Source organism: Coregonus clupeaformis, unplaced genomic scaffold (genome assembly GCF_020615455.1).
Source record: "Coregonus clupeaformis isolate EN_2021a unplaced genomic scaffold, ASM2061545v1 scaf1883, whole genome shotgun sequence".
Taxonomy (NCBI): domain Eukaryota; kingdom Metazoa; phylum Chordata; class Actinopteri; order Salmoniformes; family Salmonidae; genus Coregonus; species Coregonus clupeaformis.
In genome coordinates, this window is record NW_025535337.1 from 27,686 (window position 1) to 54,582 (window position 26,897).

A 26,897-nucleotide genomic window follows, 5' to 3' on the forward strand; every position below is an offset into this window, starting at 1 on the left:
TCTGCTAAATGGTATATATTATTACAGTGGGGAAAAAAAGTATTAAGTCAGCCACCAATTGTGCAAGTTCTCCCATTTAAAAAGACGAGAGAGGCCTGTAATTTTCATCATAGGTACACGTCAACTATGACAGACAAATTGAGAATTTTTTTCTCCAGAAATCACATTGTAGGATTTTTAATGAATTTATTTGCAAATTATGGTGGAAAATAAGTATTTGGTCACCTACAAACAAGCAAGATTTCTGGCTCTCACAGACCTGTAACTTCTTCTTTAAGAGGCTCCTCTGTCCTCCACTCGGTACCTGTATTAATGGCACCTGTTTGAACTTGTTATCAGTATAAAAGAGACACCTGTCCACAACCTCAAACAGTCACACTCCAAACTCCACTATGGCCAAGACCAAAGAGCTGTCAAAGGACACCAGAAACAAAATTGTAGACCTGCACCAGGCTGGGAAGACTGAATCTGCAATAGGTAAGCAGCTTGGTTTGAAGAAATCAACTGTGGGAGCAATTATTAGGAAATGGAAGACATACAAGACCACTGATAATCTCCCTCGATCTGGGGGCTCCACGCAGATCTCACCCCGTGGGGTCAAAATGATCACAAGAACGGTGAGCAAAAATCCCCAGAACCACACGGAGGGACCTAGTGAATGACCTGCAGAGAGCTGGGACCAAAGTAACAAAGCCTACCATCAGTAACACACTACGCCGCCAGGGATTCAAATCCCTGCAGTGCCAGACGTGTCTCCCCTGCTTAAGCCAGTACATGTCCAGGCCCGTCTGAAGTTTGCTAGAGTGCATTTGGATGATCCAGAAGAGGGATTGGGAGAATGTCATATGGTCAGATGAAACCAAAATAGAACTTTTTGGTCAAAACTCAACTCGTCGTGTTTGGAGGACAAAGAATGCTGAGTTGCATCCAAAGAACACCATACCTACTGTGAAGCATGGGGGTGGAAACATCATGCTTTGGGGCTGTTTTTCTGCAAAGGGACCAGGGACGACTGATCCGTGTAAAGGAAAGAATGAATGGGGCCATGTATCGTGAGATTTTGAGTGAAACCTCCTTCCATCAGCAAGGGCATTGAAGATGAAACGTGGCTGGGTCTTTTCAGCATGACAATGATCCCAAGCAACCGCCCGGGCACCGAAGGAGTGGCTTCGTAAGAAGCATTTCAAGGTCCTGGAGTGGCCTAGCCAGTCTCGAGATCTCAACCCCATAGAAAATCTTTGGAGGGAGTTGAAAGTCCGTGTTGCCCAGCGACAGCCCCAAAACATCACTGCTCTAGAGGAGATCTGCATGGAGGAATGGGCCAAAATACCAGCAACAGTGTGTGAAAACCTTGTGAAGACTTACAGAAAACGTTTGACCTGTGTCATTGCCAACAAAGGGTATATAACAAAGTATTGACAAACTTTTGTTATTGACCAAATACTTATTTTTCACCATAATTTGCAAATAAATTCATAAAAAATCCTACAATGTGATTTTCTGGATTTTTTTTTCTCATTTTGTCTGTCATAGTTGACGTGTACCCATGATGAAAATTACAGGCCTCTCTCATCTTTTTAAGTGGGAGAACTTGCACAATTGGTGGCTGACTAAATACTTTTTTTCCCCACTGTATATTAAAAGTAGGATAGCTAGGATGCATATAGGCTTTATGTAGGCTGTATCTCAATCTTATTTTTTTCTTCTGGTGCTCCTAAACCCTGTATTTTCTAATTGCTGGCAATTTATATAATTAATACCTTGAATACTTTTGTGTGTGCTCCTAAATTTTTGTAATTAGGAGCACATGTACTCCTTGTAAAAAATCTCAGCGTAGAGCCCCCCTCTCCCCCTCCTACCTCTGTTGGGCTTCCAGAACTTCTCCATGCCGTGCCTCATCAGTACGATGCGAGACAGCTCTGTGAACGACTCGATGACGTTGAAGTTGCAGAGCGGGCTGACCTCGAAGAAGGTCATGCCATTCTTCTCAGCGTACGCCCGGGCCTGCTCCGTAGGAACCTGGCGCAGGACGCCAAGTGGAGCCGGTTACCTACCAGGATACGAGGTACACCCGGGGCATGCTGATGGGAGGGAGAGGGAGGTGGGGGGGGGGGCATTTAAGTGATTTACAGGAAGCAGAAAATAGTAGTAAGTAAAATAAAGCAAGGGAACTGTTACAATTGTCCCTTTCAGATAATATAGAGATCAGGGACCGGTTTCCCAAAAGCCTCTTAAGGCTAAGTTCATCGTTAGAACCTTTCATAGGAGCATCGTTAAATCTCTGAGCAGTTCCCCAAAACCATCATTTCTAAAGTTGGTCTTGAAAAATATTGTTATTTAACGACTGCCTCAGAACACTCTTAGAGCAGCTAAGTACGTTGTTAGATGCGTTTTTTTCCCTACCGCATCACTTTATACACAGAAGATCGCCGCTAAACACAAAATCAAGATGTTTATCTGTCTTTCTGTGACCGCCGATAACTTCAGAACGAATGTGATAGTGACTACAAATACAAAGCTACCCATTTCTTTGCATAAGAAGTGAAAGATATAATGACACTCCAAATTAAAACCCAGATGACTGTATTAAAAGATACAGTATAGACTACATACACCTATATATTGGAATGATATTGAAATATATTTAATGTTCATTCAATTGAGTTTTATTTAGCTATTAGTACGCTACTGTCTGTTATTTTTGCCTCAATATACAGTACGCTTAGTGGTCAAAACATTAAGAACACCTTCCTAATATTGAGTTGAACCCCCTTTTGCACTCAGAACAGCCTAAATTTGTCTGGGCATGGACTTTAAGGTGTCGAAAGCGTTCCACAGGGATGCTAGCCCATGTTGACTCCAATGCTTCCCACAGTTGTGTCAAGTTGGCTGGATGTCCTTTGGGTGGTGGACCATTCTTGATACATACGGGAAACTGTTGAGCGTGAAAAACCCAGCAGCATTGCAGTTCTTGACACAAACCAGTGCGCCTGACACCTACTACCATACCCCATTCAAAGGCACTTAAATCTTTTGTCTTGCACATTCACTCTCTGAATGGCACACATACACAATCCATGTCTCAATTGTCTCAAGGCTTAAAATTCCTTCTTTAACCTGTCTCCTCCCATTCATCTACACTGGTTGAAGTGGATTTAACAAGTGACATCAATAAGGGATCATAGCTTTCACCTGGTCAGTCTATGTCATGGAAATGTTTTGTACACTCAGTGTATTTCATGATGTGTAACATGTGACACAATGATGTGCCAAATCTGGATTTAGTGGATTATAATAGCATTAGAATGAGCCACCTCAATATTTGTAGCCAGTTTATAATATCTCTCTAGGAGCTGATCCGTCGTCAGTATTGTGGAATAATTCTAATGTTAAGGTAAGATTGGAAAGGGAGGAAGCTGATCCGAGAGCAGTGCTTATTTTCTTTCAATCCTATCAGTATCGACACATGCTCCGACGATGCACTTAGCGAACGTTCTCTCTGCGTGGTGTTTTGGGAAACGCATGTTACATCTTCAGCCGTTGTAGGAAAGACGCTTCGTTAAAAACACTCATAAGTTCCATCGCTATGGGAAACTCTTTCTAGCCGTTTCACCTCTCTCCTCTCATTCTACCAATCAGATTCTCTAGTCTATTTTCTCTCTCTCCCCCCCTTCTGTCTCTCTCCCCCATCTCCCTCACTCTCTCTCCCCCATCTCCCTCCCTCTCTCTCCCCCCCTTCTCTCTCTTTCTCCTCCCCCCTCTCTCTCCAGTCCAGGGTAGTGTAGACTAGAGGTAGAAAAGGAAAGCCATATCTTCACCAAACATGGAGGATGTCAGGAAGGACATGGTGTTTCTATAGCAGTACTCTGGGTCTATTCTGTTCTGTTCACTGAGGTGTGTTGAGGACTATGGGACAGGGTCTCTCCTCTCCCCTCGCTCCCTTCTATCCTCTCATCTCCTCTCCTCTCCCTCCCTCCCTTCTATCCTCTCATCTCCTCTACCCTCGCTCCCTTCTATCCTCTCATCTCATTTCCTCTACCCTCGCTCCCTTCTATCCTCTCATCTCCTCTCCTCTACCCTCCCTCCCTTCTATCCTCTCATCTCCTCTCCCTCCCTTCTATCCTCTTTCATCTCCTCTCCCCTCCCTCCCTTCTATCCTCTCATCTCCTCTCCTCTCCTCCCTCCCTTCTATCCTCTCATCTCCTCTCCTCTAACCTCGCTCCCTTCTATCCTCTCATATCCTCTACCTCCCTCCCTTCTATCCTCTCATCTCCTCTCCTCTCCCTCCCTTCTATCCTCTCATCTCCTCTCCCCTCGCTCCCTTCTATCCTCTCATCTCCTCTCCTCCCCTTCTATCCTCTCCTCTCCTCTACCTCCCTCCCTTCTATCCTCTCATCTCATCTCCTCTCCTCTCCCTCCCTTCTATCCTCTCCTCTCCTCTACCCTCGCTCCCTTCTATCCTCTCATCTCTCTCCTCTACCTCGCTCCCTTCTATCCTCTCATCTCCTATCCTCGCTCCCTTCTATCCTCTCATCTCCTCTCCTCTACCCTCGCTCCTTCTATCCTCTCATCTCCTCTCCTCTACCTCGCTCCCTTTCTATCCTCTCATCTCATCTACCCTTGCTCCCTTCTATCCTCTCATCTCATCTCCTCTACACTCGCTCCCTTCTATCCTCTCATCTCCTCTCCTATACCCTCGCTCCCTTCTATCCTCTCCCCTCGCTCCCTTCTATCCTCTCATCTCCTCTACCCTCGCTCCCTTCTATCCTCTCATCTCTCTCGCTCCCTCCTCTCTCTCTCTCATCTCCTACCTCGCCTCCTTCTATCTCTCATCTCCTCTCCTCTAACCTCGCCCCTTCTATCCTCTCATCTCTCTCCCCTCCCTCCCTTCTATCCTCTCATCTCCTCTCGCTCCCTTCTATCCTCTCATCTCCTCTCATCTACCCTCGCTCCCTTCTATCTTCTCATCCTCTCTCCTCTAACCTTGCTCCCTTCTATCCTCTCATCTCCTCTACCTCCCTCCCTTCTATCCTCTCATCTCCTCTCCTCTCCCTCCCTTCTATCGTCTCATCTCCTCTCCTCTACCCTCGCTCCCATCTCCTCTACCCTCACTCCCTTCTATCATCTCATCTAATCTCCTCTCCTCTACCTCCCTTCTATCCTCTCATCTCCTCTCCTCTAACCTCGCTCCCTTCTATCCTCTCCTCTCCCCTCGCTCCCTTCTATCCTCTCATATCCTCTACCTCCCTCCCTTCTATCCTCTCATCTCTCCTCTCCCCTCCCTCCCTTCTATCCTCTCATCTCCTCTCCTCTACCCTCGCTCCCTTCTATCCTCTCATCTCCTCTCCTCTACCCTCGCTCCCTTCTATCCTCTCATCTCCTCTACCCTCGCTCCCTTCTATTCTCTCATCTCCTCTACCCTCGCTCTCTTCTATCCTCTCATCTCCTCTACCCTCGCTCCCTTCTATCCTCTCATCTCCTCTCCTCTCCCTCGCTCCCTTCTATCCTCTCATCTCCTCTCCTCTACCCTCGCTCCCTTCTATCCTCTCATCTCCTCTACCCTCGCTCCCTTCTATCCTCTCATCTCTTCTCCTCTACCCTCGCTCCCTTCTATCCTCTCATCTCCTCTCCTCTACTCTACCCTCCCTCTCTTCTATCCTCATCTCCTCTCCTCTCGCTCTCTTCTATCCTCTCATCTCCTCTACCCTCGCTCCCTTCTATCCTCTCATCTCCTCTCCTCTCCCCTCGCTCCCTTCTATCCTCTCATCTCCTCTCCTATACCCTCGCTCCCTTCTATCCTCTCCTCTCCCCTCGCTCCCTTCTATCCTCTCATCTTCTCTACCCTCGCTCCCTTCTATCCTCTCCTCTCCCCTCGCTCCCTCCTCTCCTCTCATCTCATCTACCCTCGCTCCCTTCTATCCTCTCATCTCCTCTCCTCTACCCTCGCTCCCTTCTATCCTCTCATCTTCTCTACCCTCGCTCCCTTCTATCCTCTCATCTCCTCTACCCTCGCTCTCTTCTATCTCTCATCTCCTCTCCTCTAACCTCGCTCCTTCTATCCTCTCATCTCTTCTCCTCTCCCTCCCTTCTATCCTCTCTCTCCTCTACTCTACCCTCCTCTCTTCTATCCTCATCTCCTCTCCTCTCGCTCTCTTCTATCCTCTCATCTCCTCTACCTCGCTCCTTCTATCCTCTCATCTCCTCTCCCTCGCTTTCCCTTCTATCCTCTCATCTCCTCTCCTATACCTCGCTCCCTTCTATCCTCTCCTCCCTCGCTCCCTTCTATCCTCTCATCTTCTCTACCCCGTCCCTTCTATCCTCTCATCTCCTCGCTCCCTCCTCTCCTCTCATCTCATCTACCTCGCGTCCTTCTATCCCTCTCATCTCCTCTCCTCTACCCTCGCTCCCTTCTATCCTCTCATCTTCTCTACCCTCGCTCCTTCTATCCTCTCATCTCCTCTACCCTCGCTCTCTTCTATCCTCTCATCTCCTCTACCTCGCTCCCTTCTATCCTCTCATCTCCTCTCCTACCCTCGCTTCCCTTCTATCCTCTCATCTCATCTCCTCTCCCTCGCTCCCTTCTATCCTCTCATCTCATCTCCTCTCCCTCGCTCCCTTCTATCCTCTCATCTCCTCTACTGTCGCATTTCCTCTACCTCGCTCCCTTTCTATCCTCTCCTCTACCCTCCCTCTCTTCTATCCTCATCTACTCTCCTCTCCCTCCTTCTATCCTCTCATCTTCCCTCCTCCTAAACTCGCTCCTTCTATCCTCTCATCTCCTATCCCCTCCCTCCTTTCTATCCTCTCCTCTCCTCTACCCTCGCTCCCTTCTATCCTCTCATCTCCTCTCCTCTACCCTCGCTCTCTTCTATCCTCTCATCTCCTCTACCCTCGCTCCTTTCTATTCTCTCATCTCCTCTCCTCTAACCTCGCTCCCTTCAATCCTCTCATCTCCTCTCCCTCCCTTCTATCCTCTCATCTCCTCTACCCTCGCTCCCTTCTATCCTCTCATCTCTCCTCTCCCCTCCCTCCCTTCTATCCTCTCATCTCCTCTCCTCTACCCTCGCTCCCTTCTATCCTCTCATCTCCTCTCCTCTACCCTCGCTCCCTTCTATCCTCTCATCTCCTCTCCCCTCCCTCCCTTCTATCCTCTCATCTACCCTCGCTCCCTTCTATCCTCTCCTCTCCTCTCCCCTCGCTCCCTTCTATCCTCTCATCTCCTCTACCCTCGCTCCCTTCTATCCTCTAATCTCATCTCCTCTACCCTCACTCCCTTCTATCCTCTCATCTCCTCTACCCTCGCTCCCTTCTATCCTCTAATCTCATCTCCTCTACCCTCGCTCCCTTCTATCCTCTCATCTCCTCTCCTCTACCCTCCCTCTCTTCTATCCTCTCATCTCCTCTCCTCTCCCTCCCTTCTATCCTCTCATCTCCTCTACCCTCGCTCCCTTCTATCCTCTAATCTCATCTCCTCTAAACTCGCTCCCTTCTATCCTCTCATCTCCTCTACCTCCCTCCCTTCTTTCTATCCTCTCATCTCTCCTATCCCCTCCCTCCTTTCTATCCTCTCATCTCCTCTCCCCTCGCTCCCTTCTATCCTCTCATCTCCTCTCCTCTACCCTCCCTCCCTTCTATTCTCTCATCTCCTATCCTCTCATCTCCTCTCCTCTAACCTCGCTCCCTTCTATCCTCTCCTCTACCCTCCCTCCCTTCTATCCTCTCCTCTACCCTCCCTCCCTTCTATCCTCTCATCTCTCATCTCCCCTCCCTCCCTTCTATCCTCTCATCTCCCCTCGCTCCCTTCTATCCTCTCATCTCATCTCCTCTACCCTCGCTCCCTTCTATCCTCTCATCTCCTCTCCTCTACCCTCCCTCTCTTCTATCCTCTCATCTCCTCTCCTCTCCCTCCCTTCTATCCTCTCATCTCCTCTCCTCTAACCTCGCTCCTTTCTATCCTCTCATCTCTCCTATCCCCTCCCTCCCTTCTTTTCTCTCATCTCCTATCCTCTCATCTCCTCTCCTCTAACCTCGCTCCCTTCTATCCTCTCCTCTACCCTCGCTCCCTTCTATCCTCTCATCTCCTCTCCTCTACCCTCGCTCCCTTCTACCCTCTCATCTCATCTCCTCTCCTCTACCCTCCATCTCTTCTATCCTCTCATCTCCTCTACCTCCGCTCCCTTCTATCCTCTCATCTCCTCTACCCTCGCTCCCTTCTATCCTCTCATCTCCTCTCCCCTCCCTCTCTTCTATCCTCATCTCCTCTCCTCTCCCTCTCTTCTCTCCTCTAAACTCGCTCCCTTCTATCCTCTCATCTCCTCTACCTCCCTCCCTTCTATCCTCTCATCTCCTCTCCCCTCCCTCCTTTCTATCCTCTCCTCTCCTCTACCCTCGCTCCCTTCTATCCTCTCATCTCCTCTCCTCTACCCTCGCTCCCTTCTATCCTCTCATCTCATCTACCCTTGCTCCTTCTATCCTCTCATCTCATCTCCTCTACACTCGCTTCCCTTCTATCCTCTCATCTCCTCTCCTATACCCTCGCTCCTTTCTATCCTCTCCCTCGCTCCTTCTATCCTCTCACTCTCTCTACCTCGCTCCCTTCTATCCTCTCATCTCCCTCTCGCTCCCTCCTCTCCTCTCATCTCATCTACCCTCGCTCCCTTCTATCCTCTCATCTCCTCTCCTCTAACCTCGCTCCCTTCTATCCTCTCATCTCCTCTCCCCTCCCTCCCTTCTATCCTCTCATCTCCTCTCGCTCCCTTCTATCCTCTCATCTCCTCTCATCTACCCTCGCTCCCTTCTATCTTCTCATCTTCTCTCCTCTAACCTTGCTCCCTTCTATCCTCTCATCTCCTCTACCTCCCTCCCTTCTATCCTCTCATCTCCTCTCCTCTCCTCCCTTCTATCGTCTCATCTCCTCTCCTCTACCCTCGCTCCCATCTCCTCTACCCTCACTCCCTTCTATCATCTCATCTAATCTCCTCTCCTCTACCTCCCTTCTATCCTCTCATCTCCTCTCCTCTAACCTCGCTCCCTTCTATCCTCTCCTCTCCCTCGCTCCCTTCTATCCTCTCATATCCTCTACCTCCCTCCCTTCTATCCTCTCATCTCTCCTCTCCCCTCCCTCCCTTCTATCCTCTCATCTCCTCTCCTCTACCCTCGCTCCCTTCTATCCTCTCATCTCCTCTCCTCTACCCTCGCTCCCTTCTATCCTCTCATCTCCTCTACCCTCGCTCCCTTCTATCCTCTCATCTCCTCTACCCTCGCTCTCTTCTATCCTCTCATCTCCTCTACCCTCGCTTCCCTTCTATCCTCTCATCTCCTCTGCTCTACCCTCCCTCCCTTCTATCCTCTCCCTCCCTTCTATCCTCTCATCTCCTCTAACCTCGCTCCCTTCTATCCTCTCCTCTACCCTCGCTCCCTTCTATCCTCTCATCTCCTCTCCTCTACTCTACCCTCCCTCTCTTCTATCCTCATCTCCTCTCCTCTCGCTCTCTTCTATCCTCTCATCTCCTCTCCTCTAACCTCGCTCCCTTCTATCCTCTCATCTCCTCTCCTCTCCTCGACTCCTTCTATCCTCTCTCATCTCCTCTCCTATACCCTCGCTCCCTTCTATCCCTCTCCTCTCCCTCGCTCCTTCTATCCTCTCATCTTCTCTACCCTCGCTCCCTTCTATCCTCTCATCTCCCCTCGCTCCCTCCTCTCCTCTCATCTCATCTACCCTCGCTCCCTTCTATCCTCTCATCTCCTCTCCTCTACCTCGCTCCCTTCTATCCTCTCATCTTCTCTACCCTCGCTCCCTTCTATCCTCTCATCTCCTCTACCCTCGCTCTCTTCTATCCTCTCATCTCCTCTCCTCTAACCCTCGCTCCCTTCTATCCTCTCATCTCCTCTCCTCTACTCTACCCTCCCTCTCTTCTATCCTCATCTCCTCTCCTCTCGCTCTCTTCTATCCTCTCATCTCCTCTCCTATACCCTCGCTCCTTCTATCCTCTCCTCTCCCTCGCTCCTTCTATCCTCTCATCTTCTCTACCCTCGCTCCCTTCTATCCTCTCCTCTCCCCTCGCTCCCTTCTATCCTCTCATCTTCTCTACCCTCGCTCCCTCCTCTCCTCTCATCTCATCTACCCTCGCTCCCTTCTATCCTCTCATCTCCTCTCCTCTACCCTCGCTCCCTTCTATCCTCTCATCTTCTCTACCCTCGCTCCCTTCTATCCTCTCATCTCCTCTACCCTCGCTCTCTTCTATCCTCTCATCTCTCCTCTACCCTCGCTCCCTTCTATCCTCTCATCTCCTCTCCTCTACCCTCGCTCCCTTCTATCCTCTCATCTCATCTCCTCTCCCCTCGCTCCCTTCTATCCTCTCATCTCATCTCCTCTTACCTCGCTCCCTTCAATCCTCTATCTCCTCTCCCCTCCCTCCCTTCTATCCTCTCCTCTCTCCTCTACCTCGCTCCCTTCTATCCTCTCATCTCCTCTACCTCGCTCTCTTCTATCCTCTCATCTCCTCTACCCTCGCTCCTTCTATCCTCTCATCTTCTCTCCTCTACCCTCGCTCCCTTCTATCCTCTCATCTCCTCTCCTCCGCTCCCTTCTATCCTCTCATCTCCTCTACCCTCGCTCCCTTCTATCCTCTCATCTCCTCTACCCTCGCATCTCCTCTCCTCTACCCTCCCTCTCTTCTATCCTCATCTCCTCTCCTCTCCCTCCCTTCTATCCTCTCATCTTCTCTCCTATACCCTCGCTCCCTTCTATCCTCTCATCTCATCTCCCCTCGCTCCCTCCTCTCCTCTCATCTCATCTACCCTCGCTCGCTCCCTTCTATCCTCTCATCTCCTCTACCCTCGCTCCCTTCTATACTCATCTCCTCTCCTCTACCCTCGCTCCCTTCTATCCTCTCATCTCCTCTCCTCTACCCTCCCTCCCTTCTATCCTCTCATCTCCTCTCCTCTACCCTCCCTCCCTTCTATCCTCTCATCTCCTCTCCTCTCCCTACCTTCTATCCTCTCATCTCATCTCCTCTCCTATACCCTCGCTCCCTTCTATCCTCTCCTCTCCCCTCGCTCCCTTCTATCCTCTCATCTTCTCTACCCTCGCTCCCTTCTATCCTCTCATCTCCCCTCGCTCCCTCCTCTCCTCTCATCTCATCTACCCTCGCTCCCTTCTATCCTCTCATCTCCTCTCCTCTACCCTCGCTCCCTTCTATCCTCTCATCTTCTCTACCCTCGCTCCCTTCTATCCTCTCATCTCCTCTACCCTCGCTCTCTTCTATCCTCTCATCTCCTCTCCTCTAACCTCGCTCCCTTCTATCCTCTCATCTCCTCTCCTCTACTCTACCCTCCCTCTCTTCTATCCTCATCTCCTCTCCTCTCGCTCTCTTCTATCCTCTCATCTCCTCTCCTATACCCTCGCTCCCTTCTATCCTCTCCTCTCCCCTCGCTCCCTTCTATCCTCTCATCTTCTCTACCCTCGCTCCCTTCTATCCTCTCCTCTCCCCTCGCTCCCTTCTATCCTCTCATCTTCTCTACCCTCGCTCCCTCCTCTCCTCTCATCTCATCTACCCTCGCTCCCTTCTATCCTCTCATCTCCTCTCCTCTACCCTCGCTCCCTTCTATCCTCTCATCTTCTCTACCCTCGCTCCCTTCTATCCTCTCATCTCCTCTACCCTCGCTCTCTTCTATCCTCTCATCTCCTCTACCCTCGCTCCCTTCTATCCTCTCATCTCCTCTCCTCTACCCTCGCTCCCTTCTATCCTCTCATCTCATCTCCTCTCCCCTCGCTCCCTTCTATCCTCTCATCTCATCTCCTCTTACCTCGCTCCCTTCAATCCTCTCATCTCCTCTCCCCTCCCTCCCTTCTATCCTCTCCTCTCCTCTACCCTCGCTCCCTTCTATCCTCTCATCTCCTCTACCCTCGCTCTCTTCTATCCTCTCATCTCCTCTACCCTCGCTCCCTTCTATCCTCTCATCTTCTCTCCTCTACCCTCGCTCCCTTCTATCCTCTCATCTCCTCTCCCCTCGCTCCCTTCTATCCTCTCATCTCCTCTACCCTCGCTCCCTTCTATCCTCTCATCTCCTCTACCCTCGCATCTCCTCTCCTCTACCCTCCCTCTCTTCTATCCTCATCTCCTCTCCTCTCCCTCCCTTCTATCCTCTCATCTTCTCTCCTATACCCTCGCTCCCTTCTATCCTCTCATCTCATCTCCCTCGCTCCCTCCTCTCCTCTCATCTCATCTACCCTCGCTCGCTCCCTTCTATCCTCTCATCTCCTCTACCCTCGCTCCCTTCTATACTCATCTCCTCTCCTCTACCCTCGCTCCCTTCTATCCTCTCATCTCCTCTCCTCTACCCTCCCTCCCTTCTATCCTCTCATCTCCTCTCCTCTACCCTCCCTCCCTTCTATCCTCTCATCTCCTCTCCTCTCCCTACCTTCTATCCTCTCATCTCATCTCATCTCCTCTACCCTCGCTCCCTTCTATCCTCTCATCTCCTCTCCTCTACCCTCCCTCCCTTCTATCCTCTCATTTCATCTCTTCTACCCTCACTCCCTCCTCTCCCATCTTCCCTCTCTCATCTCCTCTCCCCCATTTCCCTTCCTCTCCTCCCCCCTCCTCTCCGTACCTCGTCAATCTCTCGTATCCAGCGGTCGATGCCTTCGAACGACCAGCGGTTTGCGATGTCATACACCAGCAGGATCCCCTGGAGAACACACACATCAGGCATTGTTATTTTCTGTCCTGTTTATAGGAGTAGGACAAGCAGAGAGGGCCAGCCAAACACACTCAGTAGGGGGCTTGTGTCAGTACAATGTGGGTGTCTGTGTACTAAGTCATTAGATTGTGTGTGTACTAGATTCGATTAGATGAGTTTATTAGTCACATGCACAGGGTCTCAGATGTAACTGCAGGGTACAGTGAAATTCTTAAGCTCCAACAGTGCAGGTCAAAAAGAGAAGTGAATGAAACAAAAATATATATATACTATGTCAGTAGAATGTGTGTACTGTGTCAGCAGAATGTGTGTACTGTGTCAGCAGAATGTGTATTAAATCACCAGAATGTGTGTACTATGTCACCAGAATGTGTGTACGTCACCAGAATGTGTGTCCTGTGTCAGCAGAATGTGTGTTCTATGTCAGCAGAATGTGTGTTCCTACCTGAGCTCCTCTGGAGTAGGACCTGAAGATGGTGCAGAACCTCCCCTGTCCTGACGTGTCCCTGATAGAGAGGGAGAGAGAGGGGTGGTGAGAGAGAGAGAGAGATGTAAACCACAATTAAAAGGCAATTCCGCCACTTTTCAACCTCATATTCATTATCTCCAGCACCATACATATTGTCTACATGTGAAAACACCACATTTCTATGATCTGTAGTTAAAAAGATAAGGTCCTAAAAAATGCTTCTCTGTGACATCACAGGGTAGGATTAAAAGTAAGAAAAACAGTGATTTTCAAAACCTGCAAGGAGTTTCTAGCCACAAGGAGGGTATATTATTGCTCCCCACGTCACCACGAATCTCATAGTGTTTGAAAATCCTCTGCCAGTCTGTAGTTTTGTTGTCCCCAATGTCTGCTGCTTGACCTTGTTCTTATGAACCGCTGTCTTTGAAATGTTAAGGATGGAAGCAACCCGACGCTCACTGTATCCCTCTGCCAGTAAGGCCAGAATTGAACCCTTGTTTTCCTCACTCAAAACATTCCTTTTCAACTCTTTTGGTCAATAGTCAATAGTTATTTTTTAATTAATATTACTTTTGAGGTACTATTAGCACTGTTTTTGCCATCCAGCTGGTCCTATTGCAAGAGGATAGTGATGACCACAGCAGTGGTTTTTATACTTTTCCTCGTGAAATAGGATTTGTTTCAGGTGATCACCTAATCAGTACCTAATTCAGTAGAATGAGGTGTGCCTATGTTGGAATTCAACAGACACTGGAATGGAATGACTGTCATACATGTAGAGATGCTGATTTAAGAAAAATTTGCAGTGGTCTCTTAATTTTTTCCACAGCTGTGTATATACAGTGGGGAGAACAACTATTTGATACACTGCCGATTTTGCAGGTTTTCCTACTTACAAAGCATGTAGAGGTCTGTAATTTGTATCATAGGTACACTTCAACTGTGAGAGACGGAATCTAAAACAAAAATCCAGAAAATCACATTGTATGATTTTTAAGTAGTTAATTTGCATTTTATTGCATGACATAAGTATTTGATCACCTACCAACCAGTAAGAATTCCGGCTCTCACAGACCTGTTAGTTTTTCTTTAAGAAGCCCTCCTGTTCTCCACTCATTACCTGTATTAACTGCACCTGTTTGAACTCGTTACCTGTATAAAAGACACCTGTCCACACACTCAATCAAACAGACTCCAACCTCTCCACAATGGCCAAGACCAGAGAGCTGTGTAAGGACATCAGGGATACAATTGTAGACCTGCACAAGGCTGGGATGGGCTACAGGACAATAGGCAAGCAGCTTGGTGAGAAGGCAACAACTGTTGGCGCAATTATTAGAAAATGGAAGAAGTTCAAGATGACGGTCAATCACCCTCGGTCTGGGGCTCCATGCAAGATATCACCTCGTGGGGCATCAATGACCATGAAGAAGGTGAGGGATCAGCCCAGAACAACACGGCAGGACCTGGTCAATGACCTGAAGAGAGCTGGGACCACAGTCTCAAAGAAAACCATTAGTAACACACTACGCCGTCATGGATTAAAATCCTGCAGCGCACGCAAGGTCCCCCTGCTCAAGCCAGCGCATGTCCAGGCCCGTCTGAAGTTTGCCAATGACCATCTGGATGATCCAGAGGAGGAATGGGAGAAGGTCTGTGGTCTGATGAGACAAAAATATAGCTTTTTGGTCTAAACTCCACTCGCCGTGTTTGGAGGAAGAAGAAGGATGAGTACAACCCCAAGAACACCATCCCAACCGTGAAGCATGGAGGTGGAAACATCATTCTTTGGGGATGCTTTTCTGCAAAGGGGACAGGACGACTGCACCGTATTGAGGGAGGATGGATGGGGCCATGTATCGCGAGATCTTGGCCAACAACCTCCTTCCCTCAGTAAGAGCATTGAAGATGGATCATGGCTGGGTCTTCCAGCATGACAACGACCCGAAACACACAGCCAGGGCAACTAAGGAGTGGCTCCGTAAGAAGCATCTCAAGGTCCTGGAGTTGCCTAGCCAGTCTCCAGACCTGAACCCAATAGAAAATCTTTGGAGGGAACTAAAGTCCGTATTGCCCAGCGACAGCCCCCGAAACCTGAAGGATCTGGAGAAGGTCTGTATGGAGGAGTGGGCCAAAATCCCCTGCTGCAGTGTGTGCAAACCTGGTCAAGACCTACAGAAAACGTATGATCTCTGTAATTGCAAACAAAGGTTTCTGTACCAAATATTAAGTTCTGCTTTTCTGATGTATCAAATACTTATGTCATGCAATAAAATGCAAATTAACTACTTAAAAATCATACAATGTGATTTTCTGGATTTTTGTTTTAGATTCCGTCTCTCACAGTTGAAGTGTACCTATGATACAAATTACAGACCTCTACATGCTTTGTAAGTAGGAAAACCTGCAAAATCGGCAGTGTATCAAATACTTGTTCTCCCCACTGTATATAGACATTTTATTTTGCTACAGCAAATATAGCGATTTATAAGCCCATCGGATCATCCTGAAGATTCATGACATTATAATAATAAAATCAATCAATCATGCAGTGCCTTCAGAAAGTATTCATACCCCTTGACTTATTCCACATTTTGTTGTTACAGCCTGAATTCAACATGGATTTTTATCACCCATCTACACACAATACCCCCTAACGACAAAGTGAAAACATATTTATTATTATTATATTTAGACATTTCAGCAAATGTATTGAAAATGAAACACAGAAATACCCCTTTGTATTCACACCCCTTTGCTATGACACTACAGATTGAGCTCAGGTGTATCCAATTTACTTTGATCATCCTTGAAGATGTCACTACAACTTCAATGCATGATTGCGGCCAATTCAATTGTTTGGACATGATTTAGAAAGAAACACTCTTGTCTATATAAGGTCCCACAGTTGACAGTGCACGTCAGAGGAGAAACTATACCATGAAGTCCAATAAACTGTCAGTAGATCTCCAAGATAGACTTGTGATGAGGAATATATCTTGGGAAAGGTATAAAACAATTTCTAGAGTGTTGAACGTTTCCTAGAGCACAGTTGTCTCCATCATTGGGAAATGGAACAAATAAGACTGCTAATTTTTACGCTCCAAAAATGGCCACCTAGCTTCCCACAGCCAAAAGGCCTTTAGCTGTACAGAGTGGGGCTGAGTTGAAATGAACTATTGATCTCTCTGTCACTCAGAGGGCAGCTCAATGTATCTGTCACCACAGACAGGGTAGGGTAGGTCCTGTCCAGCACTACTTTACTGTTTCACACAACTCTACTGACTGTTTCTGTTTCACACAACTCTACTGACTGACTGTTTCACACAACTCTGACTGACTGTTTCACACAACTACTGACAATGCTTCACACAACTCTACTGACTGACTGTTTCTGTTTCACACAACTCTACTGACTGTTTCATAAAGCTCTAATGACAGATTAACTGTTTCACACAACTCTACTGACTGACTGTTTCACACAACTTTATTGACTGTTTCTGTTGCACACAACTCTACTGACAATGCTTCACACAACTCTACTGACTGACTGTTTCACACGACTACTGACAATGCTTCACACAACTCTACTTACTGACTGTTTCACACAACTCTACTGACTGACTGTTTCACACAACTCTGACTGACTGTTTCACACAACTCTACTGACTGACTGCTTCACACAACTCTATTGACTGACTGCTTCACACAACTCTGACTGACTAACTGTTTCTGTTTCACACAACTCTACTGACTGACTCTTTCACACAGCTCTAATGACAGACTAACTGTTTCACACAACTCAACTGGCTGACTGTTTCACACAACTCTACTGACTGACAGGTAGCGGCGACAGGTAACCTAGCAGTTAGAGCGTTGGGCCAGTAACCGAAAGGTCGCTGGTTCGAATACCTGAGCCGACTAGGTGAAAAAAAACTCTCGATGTGCCTTTGAGAAAGACACTTAACCCTAATTTACTCCAGGGGCGACATACTACTATGGCTGACCCTGTAAAACAACACATTACACTGCACCTATCATACTACTATGGCTGACCCTGTAAAACAACAAATTACACTGCACCTATCATACTACTATGGCTGACCCTGTAAAACAACACATTTCACTGCACCTATCCGGTGTACCATGAATTAATAATAAACCTTTATTTGCCACCCACGCTTCAGTTATCTTTCCAGAAAGAGAACATCTCATATCACTGTATCCTGTAGTCTGACTGGTGAGAGAGAAAGCTGTATGTTGATTGGCTGAGGATAAGCTGACAGGAAGATGAATCTGGAAGCTGATTGGCTGGTGAGATGAAAGGGAGATGTGGTGATTGGGTAACGGTAAGGGAGTTAACAGAGAGATGGTATCTGAGTGGTGATTGGGTAACGTTAAAGTGGAACTGACAGCGTTTTAACTACTTTGCGGATATGAAACAAACAGACCATCATAATATCAGTCAAAAATATTAAATTCCCAGTTTATGCTACAAAACCAACTTTACAAGAGGTTTTAAAAACAGGTTCTATTTGACTCAAAACTCCATGATGTACGGTAAGACATTGTTGGCAGAATAGATGGATGCAGTTCAATGCATGATTAATATAATTCACAAATACATTTCTTGGTAGTCCAAAAAATATTGCTATCAGGTTGTTAATCACAGCTGGCCTGGTACATTGTTTGCTGCCTCCACCCATTCGGGATGCACTGTTTCAGTTTCAATGACACAATATTTTTAATAAGAAACGGACGAATGTAACTAAGACTGGGATTGGCAATACAATCCAACTAGCAACGGCAATGATAAGAAGTCAATCATAATGTGGCTAATATGCTAGCGTATCTATTTATGTAATTATTTATTTAGCAAGATAAAAACACAGAGCCTAACGTTAGCTAGCTAGCTGCTGGGAGGATGTCATGTCATTGGAGGAGTGGGTGAGTGACTGATCAACTTTTCCCACCTCATATCGTTTTTCGGTGGCTACAGCTAGAGATGCAGGTGTCACTTGGTTAGCTAGCAAGAAATGTGAATCGCTTTGCTAGCTAGCTATGCTGAACTTGAACGACTGTTTTATTTTATTTTTTATTTAACCTTTATTTAACCAGGTAAGCCAGTTGAGAACAAGTTCTCATTTACAACTGCGACCTGGCCAAGATAAAGCAAAGCAGTGCGATAAAAACAACAACACAGAGTTACATATGGGGTAAAACAAAACATAAAGTCAAAAATACAACTGTTATCCAGTTAGCATATCTCTTGCGTTCGTAAATTCACTGGCTATCTACTCAGATTTCAAAGCACTCATCTGAGTATGCCAGAGCGCAGAATAACTGATGAATTTACGAACGCGCAACACCCGCTGAATATGACCGTGTCAGTAAACGTCGGCAAAAAAAAGTTATTAAATTGTTTCCAGCAGCACAGTTTTAGATAACATGAAAACAGCCAAACCAGCTCTGCTAGGGTGAGTAAAGTTAGCCAGTTAGCTTGGTTGCCGTCGTAAGGAACGGCACCCAAGCGGCATCCTGTTGTGAGGAACGCTCGGATCAACCCTCCTCCTCGGCCAGAGCGTCCAGTGTCTATAGTGCAGCGTGCGCTCTGAAAACGATCCAGAGCGCACTCTGACACACTGGAGGAAATGTACCAACACACCCTTAGTTGTCAATCAAATGTATTTGGCATCGATCAAACGGGCAGGCAGGCAAGTTCCCATTCAGTTGTCAAAACATGGGTTGGGACAAGCATGCATTGGCAGGCAAGCTGCAGAAGGACAAGCAGGCTACTATTCCCCATCGTTTATCAGTGCAATTTTGACTGCCAACTAGCTGAAAAGGTTTGAGAGGGTTTATCTAATGTTCCCTCGTTAGATTTTAGCTCATCTCGCTCTGGCTAGCATTAGTTGTTGATATTGTTGTTGTTGATGTGCATAACTGAGGGAGAGATAGCCATGGTTGTTTGATCAATAGGACTGTAAAGTCTGTAAAGACTGTAAAGTTCCCAGATGTAAGAGGACTCCCGTATTTTGTGGCTTTTGGCGAATGCGTTCTAATGATCTAAAGTCGCTCTGTTGCTACCGCCTGTAAACACACAGTCCAGTTCAAAGTGAATGATAGCAGGCCCGTGTGGAACATGGTTATTTGCATAAAGGTCTACTGAAGCTCTGATTGGCTATGGCGCATCGGTCTACGTAGACTCCGGTCCTGGAAGTTTTTATTAGGTTTATTTACTGCAGTGTCTATTAATTGTCCAAATGTACGGCAGCTTTCCCGCTCTATATTGCAATAGAATTTTCTCAAATGCCTTAGTATACGTCATTCCCAAACATTCTAAGAATTTATGACAACGTGGATATTACCATATCTAAGTGCTCGCTTGTCAGAAAATATATATACACAATAAAAAAGGTGTCATATTCTTCCTGGGGGTGTATATGAACAGATTTTAAGATTTTATGTTGCTAAAACGCTGTGAGTTCCACTTTAAGAGTGTTAACAGAGAGATGGATGCCATGTATTAGGGCTCATGTCTTTTTAAATCAGCTCATTTCCCTCCCCTGACTATCAGCTCACACACACACACACACAGGTAATGATGACACCTGCTGGGTCGGCGTAATTATGACACCAGCTGGGTCGGCGTAATGATGACACCTGCTGGGTCGGCGTAATGATGACACCTGCTGGGTCGGCGTAATGATGACACCAGCTGGGTCGGCGTAACGATGACACCTGCTGGGTCGGCGTAACGATGACACCTGCTGGGTCGGCGTAACGATGACACCTGCTGGGTCGGCGTAACGATGACACCAGCTGGGTCGGCGTAATGATGACACCAGCTGGGTCGGCGTAATGATGACACCAGCTGGGTCGGCGTAATGATGACACCTGCTGGGTCGGCGTAATGATGACACCAGCTGGGTCAGCGTAATGATGACACCAGCTGGGTCGGCGTAATGATGACACCAGCTGGGTCGGCGTAATGATGACACCTGCCGGGTCGGCGTAATGATGACACCTGCTGGGTGCCGGCCAACAACGTGCTGATTCAACATGTAGGATGTACTAACCACAGCTCCTACAATGTGCTGATTCAACATGTAGGATGCACTAACCACAGCTCCTACAATGTGCTGATTCAACATGTAGGATGCACTAACCACAGCTCCTACAATGTGCTGATTCAACATGTAGGATGTACTAACCACAGCTCCTACAATGTGCTGATTCAACATGTAGGATGCACTAACCACAGCTCCTACAATGTGCTGATTCAACATGTAGGATGCACTAACCACAGCTCCTACAATGTGCTGATTCAACATGTAGGATGTACTAACCACAGCTCCTACAATGTGCTGATTCAACATGTAGGATGTACTAACCACAGCTCCTACAATGTGCTGATTCAACATGTAGGATGCACTAACCACAGCTCCTACAATGTGCTGATTCAACATGTAGGATGTACTAACCACAGCTCCAGTTTCACTCTCCTCCCATCCAGTAGAATAGTGGTGGTCTTATAGTCTATGCCTGGATGGAGAAGAGAGGGAGGAGAGAGAGAGAGAGAGGGGGAGAGAGAGGGGGAGGGTGGAGAGAGAGAGGGAGGGTGGAGAGAGAGAGGGAGGGTGGAGAGAGAGAGGGAGGGAGGGGGAGAGAGAGGAGAGAGGGAGGGAGGAGAAAGAGAGGGAGGGGAGGTTGAAAGAGAGAAGAGATGGTGGTAGGGAGGAGGGTGAGAGAAAGGAGGAAGAGGTATTAGACATTAAAAAGCATTAGACATTTAAAAGCATTATCAGTTCACCTGCCCTTATAGCAGTGTGTGTGTGTGTATATATATGTGTGTGTGTGTGTGTGTGTGTGTGGCTTAAGAATGTAAAAGGACACATTTTGTGCTTCAGTTGCACTTTGCTCTCATCTTGACCAATCAAATGACTGCATTCACAAACTGGCATTTGATCAGCAGACGGCACTTTGGCTGAGGTTTACTTTTCTCTAGTAGTTTTGGCAAGTAAAAATGCAAGATTAACATCAAGAAAAACATTTGGAAATGTAGCTGGCAACATTCTTTATATGGTAAACATAAGAAATCTGATGGCCATGCATCGTCTTTGCAAAAAATACCTCTCTCTTTTATTGTAAGCCAATTTACTTGTGTGGCTGCTAGCCAATTGGGTAGTGCATCATCAGTTTTCCTCTTGTCATGTCAATCATTGCATTTCTTAGAGAGCTTTTTATAACTTGTAAGGAATGTCCAGATCAACTAGCCCATGTCGGCTAACGCTTTTTTAAATTTATTTAGGTTCTTTAGCCCATAGATATTGTTGTAATTTTTGAGTCACTCAAATATCACATGAATACACATTAGACATGGCAAAATGTATAGAATTGCAGAAAATAAGCTATAAAAATGTTAAATTCTCTCCACCAATAAGATGAGGGGTGTGAACAGTTTGTGTCATGAACAGTGCTTGTGCCCATAGAAATATAGAAGTGGCGCGGGATGTTCCCCAATGCTGGAAGGGGGGCCCAGAGTGAAAAACTTGGGGAACCCCTGCACTAATGTATTTTACGTGAAGAAAATCTCCTCCTCCTCTTCTCTCATCTCCTCCTCCTCTTCTCTCATCTCCTCCAATCTCCTCCTCCCATCTCCTCATCTCTCATCTCCTCCCATCTCCTCATCTCTCATCTCCTCCCATCTCCTCCTCTTCTCTCATCTCCTCCTCCTCTTCTCTCATCTCCTCCCATCTCCTCCTCCTCTTCTCCTCCCATCTCCTCCTCCTCTTCTCTCTTCTCCTCCCATCTCCTCCTCCTCTTCCATCTCCTCCTCTTCTCTCTCCTCCTCTTCCCTCTCCTCCTCCCATCTCCTCCTCTTCTCTCACCTCCCATCTCCTCCCATCTCCTCCTCTTCTCTCTCTCCTCCCATCTCCTCCTCCTCCTCTTCTCTCTCTCCTCCCATCTCCTCCTCCTCCTCCTCTTCTCCCATCTCCTCTTCTCTCATCTCCTCCTCTTCTCTCATCTCCTCCCATCTCCTCCTCCTCTTCTCTCATCTCCTCCCATCTCCTCCTCCTCTTCTCTCATCTCCTCCCATCTCCCCCTCCTCTTCTCTTTTCTCCTCCCATCTCCTCCTCCTCTTCTCTCTCCTCCTCCCATCTCCTCCTCCTCTTCTCTCATCTCCTCCAATCTCCTCCTCCTCTCCTCCCATCTCCTCTTCTCTCATCTCCTCCCATCTCCTCCTCCTCTTCTCTCATCTCCTCCCATCTCCTCCTCCTCTTCTCCTCCCATCTCCTCCTCCTCTTCTCCTCCCATCTCCTCCTCCTCTTCTCTCATCTCCTCCTCCTCTTCTATCTTCTCCTCCCATCTCCTCCTCCTCTTCTCTCATCTCCCATCTCCTCCTCCTCTTCTCTCATCTCCTCCAATCTCCTCCTCCTCTCCTCCCATCTCCTCATCTCTCATCTCCTCCCATCTCCTCATCTCTCATCTCTCATCTCCTCCCATCTCCTCCTCTTCTCTCATCTCCTCCTCCTCTTCTCTCATCTCCTCCCATCTCCTCCTCCTCTTCTCCTCCCATCTCCTCCTCCTCTTCTCTCTCCTCCTCTTCCCTCTCCTCCTCCCATCTCCTCCTCTTCTCCTCCCATCTCCTCCTCCTCTTCTCTCACCTCCCATCTCCTCCCATCTCCTCCTCTTCTCTCACCTCCTCCCATCTCCTCCTCTTCCCATCTCCTCTTCTCCTCCTCTTCACTCTCTCCTCCTCACTCTCTCCTACTATCCCCTCTTCCTCCTCTCTCTCTCACTCAGTGACTGAGCGTTGTTAATACATTAGTTATTCTCTCTATCTTCCTCTACCTCTCCTCCCCCTCTATCTCTCTGGGGGATTTCTCTGATGGAGCTGGGAGTGTGTGAAGCAGCTCTTTTGAAGCCACCGACCAGCAGTCCTGCTCTATCCCTCTGTCTTTCTCCCCCCTCCACCCCCCAATCTATCAGCAGCAGTAAGCGGTCACATCCAGCAGCACCATAACACCCAGACAGGCAGCCGTCCCATCTCCTCATGCCCAAGGAGAGCTCACCCCATCGGGCACGAATCTGTCACAACCTCCCCTCTTACTTGAGAACCTCCAGGACTCAGACAGAGTCACACAACAGCTAGCCTGTAGACACCCCTAGCTCTGAACGACAATGACTGGGGATTCCCAGCCACACTGTTATTGTATTGAATTGAAGAAAAACAAACAAAAGAAACACACAACCTTTCCAATGACTTAACATACGCAGCTAAAAAACACTCACGTGAACTGGCATGGACGCTATGATTCCATGGACGCTATGATTCCATGGACGCTATGATTCTGTGGACGCTATGATTCCGTGGACGCTATGATTCCATGAACGCTATGATTCCAAGGACGCTATGATTCCATGGACGCTATGATTCCATGGACGCTATGATTCCAAGCATGATGGTAGCTAATGGGCATATCTGACTCAACACACACACCCTGAAAAACCGGAATATAAGGCCTCTGTCGTTGTTCCTCCGGCTGAAGTCATGGTGGCTGTGTAGCCACACTCCCAGGGGACCTTCTGGGTGTGTGGACTCCATAATACAGGGCTTGTTGTAGGACTGTGAAGTCATTAAAACCATGGTTTGAAAAGCTTTTCTTATGTTTTTTTGCTACATACACTGGATAGGTGCACTGAAATGTGTTGTTTTACAGGGTCAGCAATAGTAGTACTTCGCCCCTGGAGCAAATTAGGGTTAAGTGTCTTTCTCAAGGGCACAGACAAGATTTTTCACCTTGTCGGCTGGGGTATTCGTACCAGCGACCTTTGGGTTACTGGCCCACACTGCTGCTGTAGCTCATGCATTAGTTAGTGAGCCAGTGACTGTACGTTTGTTTGGGAGAAGTCTAGCTAGATTATAAAGTGAACCGAGTACGAGTGAGACTATAGGAATGTGTCTGTATCGTACAGATGTTTTTACAGGAACGTAAAATAATTTTAACTTACCACACATAGTGGACTTGTATGTGTGTCTGTGTTTAGATGGTGTGTCTGTGTTTAGATGGTGTGTCTGTGTTCAGATGGCATGTCTGTGTTCAGATGGTGTGTCTGTGTTCAGATGGTGTACGTGTGTAGATGGTGTATGTGTGTAAATGGTGTGTGTGTGTAAATGGTGTGTGTGTGTGTAAATGGTGTGTGTGTGTGTGTAGATGGTGTGTGTGTAAATGGTGAGTGTGTAAATGGTGTATGTGTGTAGATGGTGTGTGTGTAGATTGTGTGTGTGTGTAGATGGTGTGTGTGTGTAGATGGTGTGCGAGACAATATACATACACTACAGTAAGTCAGTAAACATGGACGAGTTGTTTCAATGTGTGTATATGTGTGTGTCCCTGTGTGTGTAGCTGTGTGTCCTCCTGTGTGTGTGTATATTTGTGTTATGTGTCTGTGCATGTGTTTCCGTGTGTGTGTGTGTGTGTGTGTGTGTGTGTTTGTAGCACATTTACATGTTAGTCATTTAGCAGACGCTCTTATCCAGAGTGACTTACAATAGTGCATTCATCTTAAGATAGCTAGTTGGGACAACCACATATCACAGTAAGTACATTGTTCCTCAATAAAGTAGCTATCAGCAAAGTCAGAGCTAGTGACTCACCGCTGCTGTAAGCGTATGGGGACTCTGCAGATCCATCCTGTAGGCTGTCTAGTATCTCCCCTTTCCCCACATCACTGTCCCCGACCAGGAGGAACTTCAACAGGTAGTCGTAACTCTTCACCGGGCTGCCCTGGGTACCCATCCTACCTTCCTCACATCTGTACCCTCACACACTGGGGGAGGAGGGGGAGAGGACGGAGGCAGAGGGGGAGGAGGAGAGGGGCTAAGGGAGGAGGCAGGTGAGGAGGGGGGATAGGGGCTGGAGAGAGGTATAGTCTATTCCAGCGGAGAAGTTAGAAGAGTCAAGAGTCTATGTGGTCCTCCAGTTCAGAATCCTTGATTAGCCCTACGGCCAGTGTTGTGTGTCGAGGTGGGGTTGAGATACTGGTACAGGGTACCTTGGCAAGTCTGAATGATGCAGCAATAGTTAAGGACATAAAAAATGATAGGACAATGAATAAAAAGTCCCTCCAAGTTAGAGAGCTGGCAGGAGTTGGAGTAGGGTGTGCAGCTCAAAACCAAAACATCCCTTGGACAGGAATTAGGCAGGGTACCGGTGGTGGTGCAAATAACGTCCCTGCTGAAAGCAAGCTGCGAGCAGAAGTCCTCTTTCCAACTGCCAACCTCAATACCATGTATAACTGGATTTGACCACCGACTACTCTGACTGTGCTAGCGCTTCAATCAAAACACCTGTCACAGTTTAAAACATCAGTTACATTTAAAATACAATGCTGTTGATTCATCAGACGGTTAGTAAACGAATCTTGCGAGCTATCTGGCAATAACCTCTCCTTAGAAGAAAACAACATATTTGTTTTGTGGACGTAACGTTAGCTAAACTGTATATTTTAAGGATGTAGCTAGCTTCCTAGCTAGTTAACAGGCTAGCTGTGTCCGGGTCCTTATTGTTCCCATAACGTTCTCTAGCGAGCAATGCCACTAGGGGCTAGCTATCGCAACAAAGAAAGTGGGTGTTTTCAAGAACATCTACAACGTTACAGCCAATGTTGAGCCCCCAAAACAAAATGTTTATAACCAGTTTTTTGAAGCTAGTTAGTTAGCAACCCTGTTATAGTAATTAAATGGTAAATAGGCAGCTAGCCGGAATGGTAGCTAGCTACTGTTAGCTCGTGAACAACAACAGCTTTGCGTTGCTGGCAAGACAGAAGGCGCTAGCTAGCTGGTAATGCTAGTTAGCTAGCTATTCGTGACTAGTTGACAAGTGTCAAGTCAAAACGACAGAGGTCAACATTCGAATTAAATAACATACCATATGTATCAGTTTCCCAGAGCTCTCATTCATAAAGGTAATAATTGTACGAGTAATCTCGTAACCTGTAGAGAACTGAACTATCCTCTTCCTAACTGGTTTACGATGCTGGCTGGCTAGCTAGCTAGCTGGCTTGCTTGCTTGGTAGCGATAGCTAGCTAACTTCAACCGAGACTGGCTGCTCTGAAATCGGGCCCCTCTCTCTTGTCCGGACAACAAAGATCCGTAACTTCCCGATCGTTTCCTTGCCTTCGTTCTATCCAGAACTTGCAGCTTGCCGTATTCTCTCGTGGGTCCAAAGCACAATTTGAGATATCAGGTCCAAGTCCGCAGTAAAGACATTGATAATCTCAGTTCGTGTAATCATAAATGTTTTCCTCCACGCTCAATCATATTCGCGATAACACACTGTAGTTGACAGATAGGCACCGCACTGTCTGGCGCTCGAGGTTCCCGCTCCGCCCTTACCAGCCTCTGATTGGATACACATACGTACAGAATTATGCGATTGGCTACCAGAAAAATCAATCATAAAATCTGTCAAAAACACATCCAGGAGAGTGTTGAAGTGACAGGTAACTTCCACAAAGCTGTGAACGATCTGAGAGACAAGGCAAGAAGGGCCTTCTATGCCATCAAAAGGAACAGAAAATTTGACATACCAATTAGGATCTGGCTAAAAATATTTGAATCAATTATAGAACCCATTGCCCTTTATGGTTGTGAGGTCTGGGGTCCGCTCACCAATCAAGAATTCACAAAATGGGACAAACACCAAATTGAGACTG

General features: G+C 47.4%; 1 pseudogene; it reads right to left on the reverse strand.

Moving 5' to 3' along the window:
• Positions 1 to 26,559, reverse strand: part of LOC121570171 — a 28,281-nt pseudogene extending 1,722 nt beyond the window's left edge.
• Positions 26,560 to 26,897: the final 338 nt, after the last annotated feature.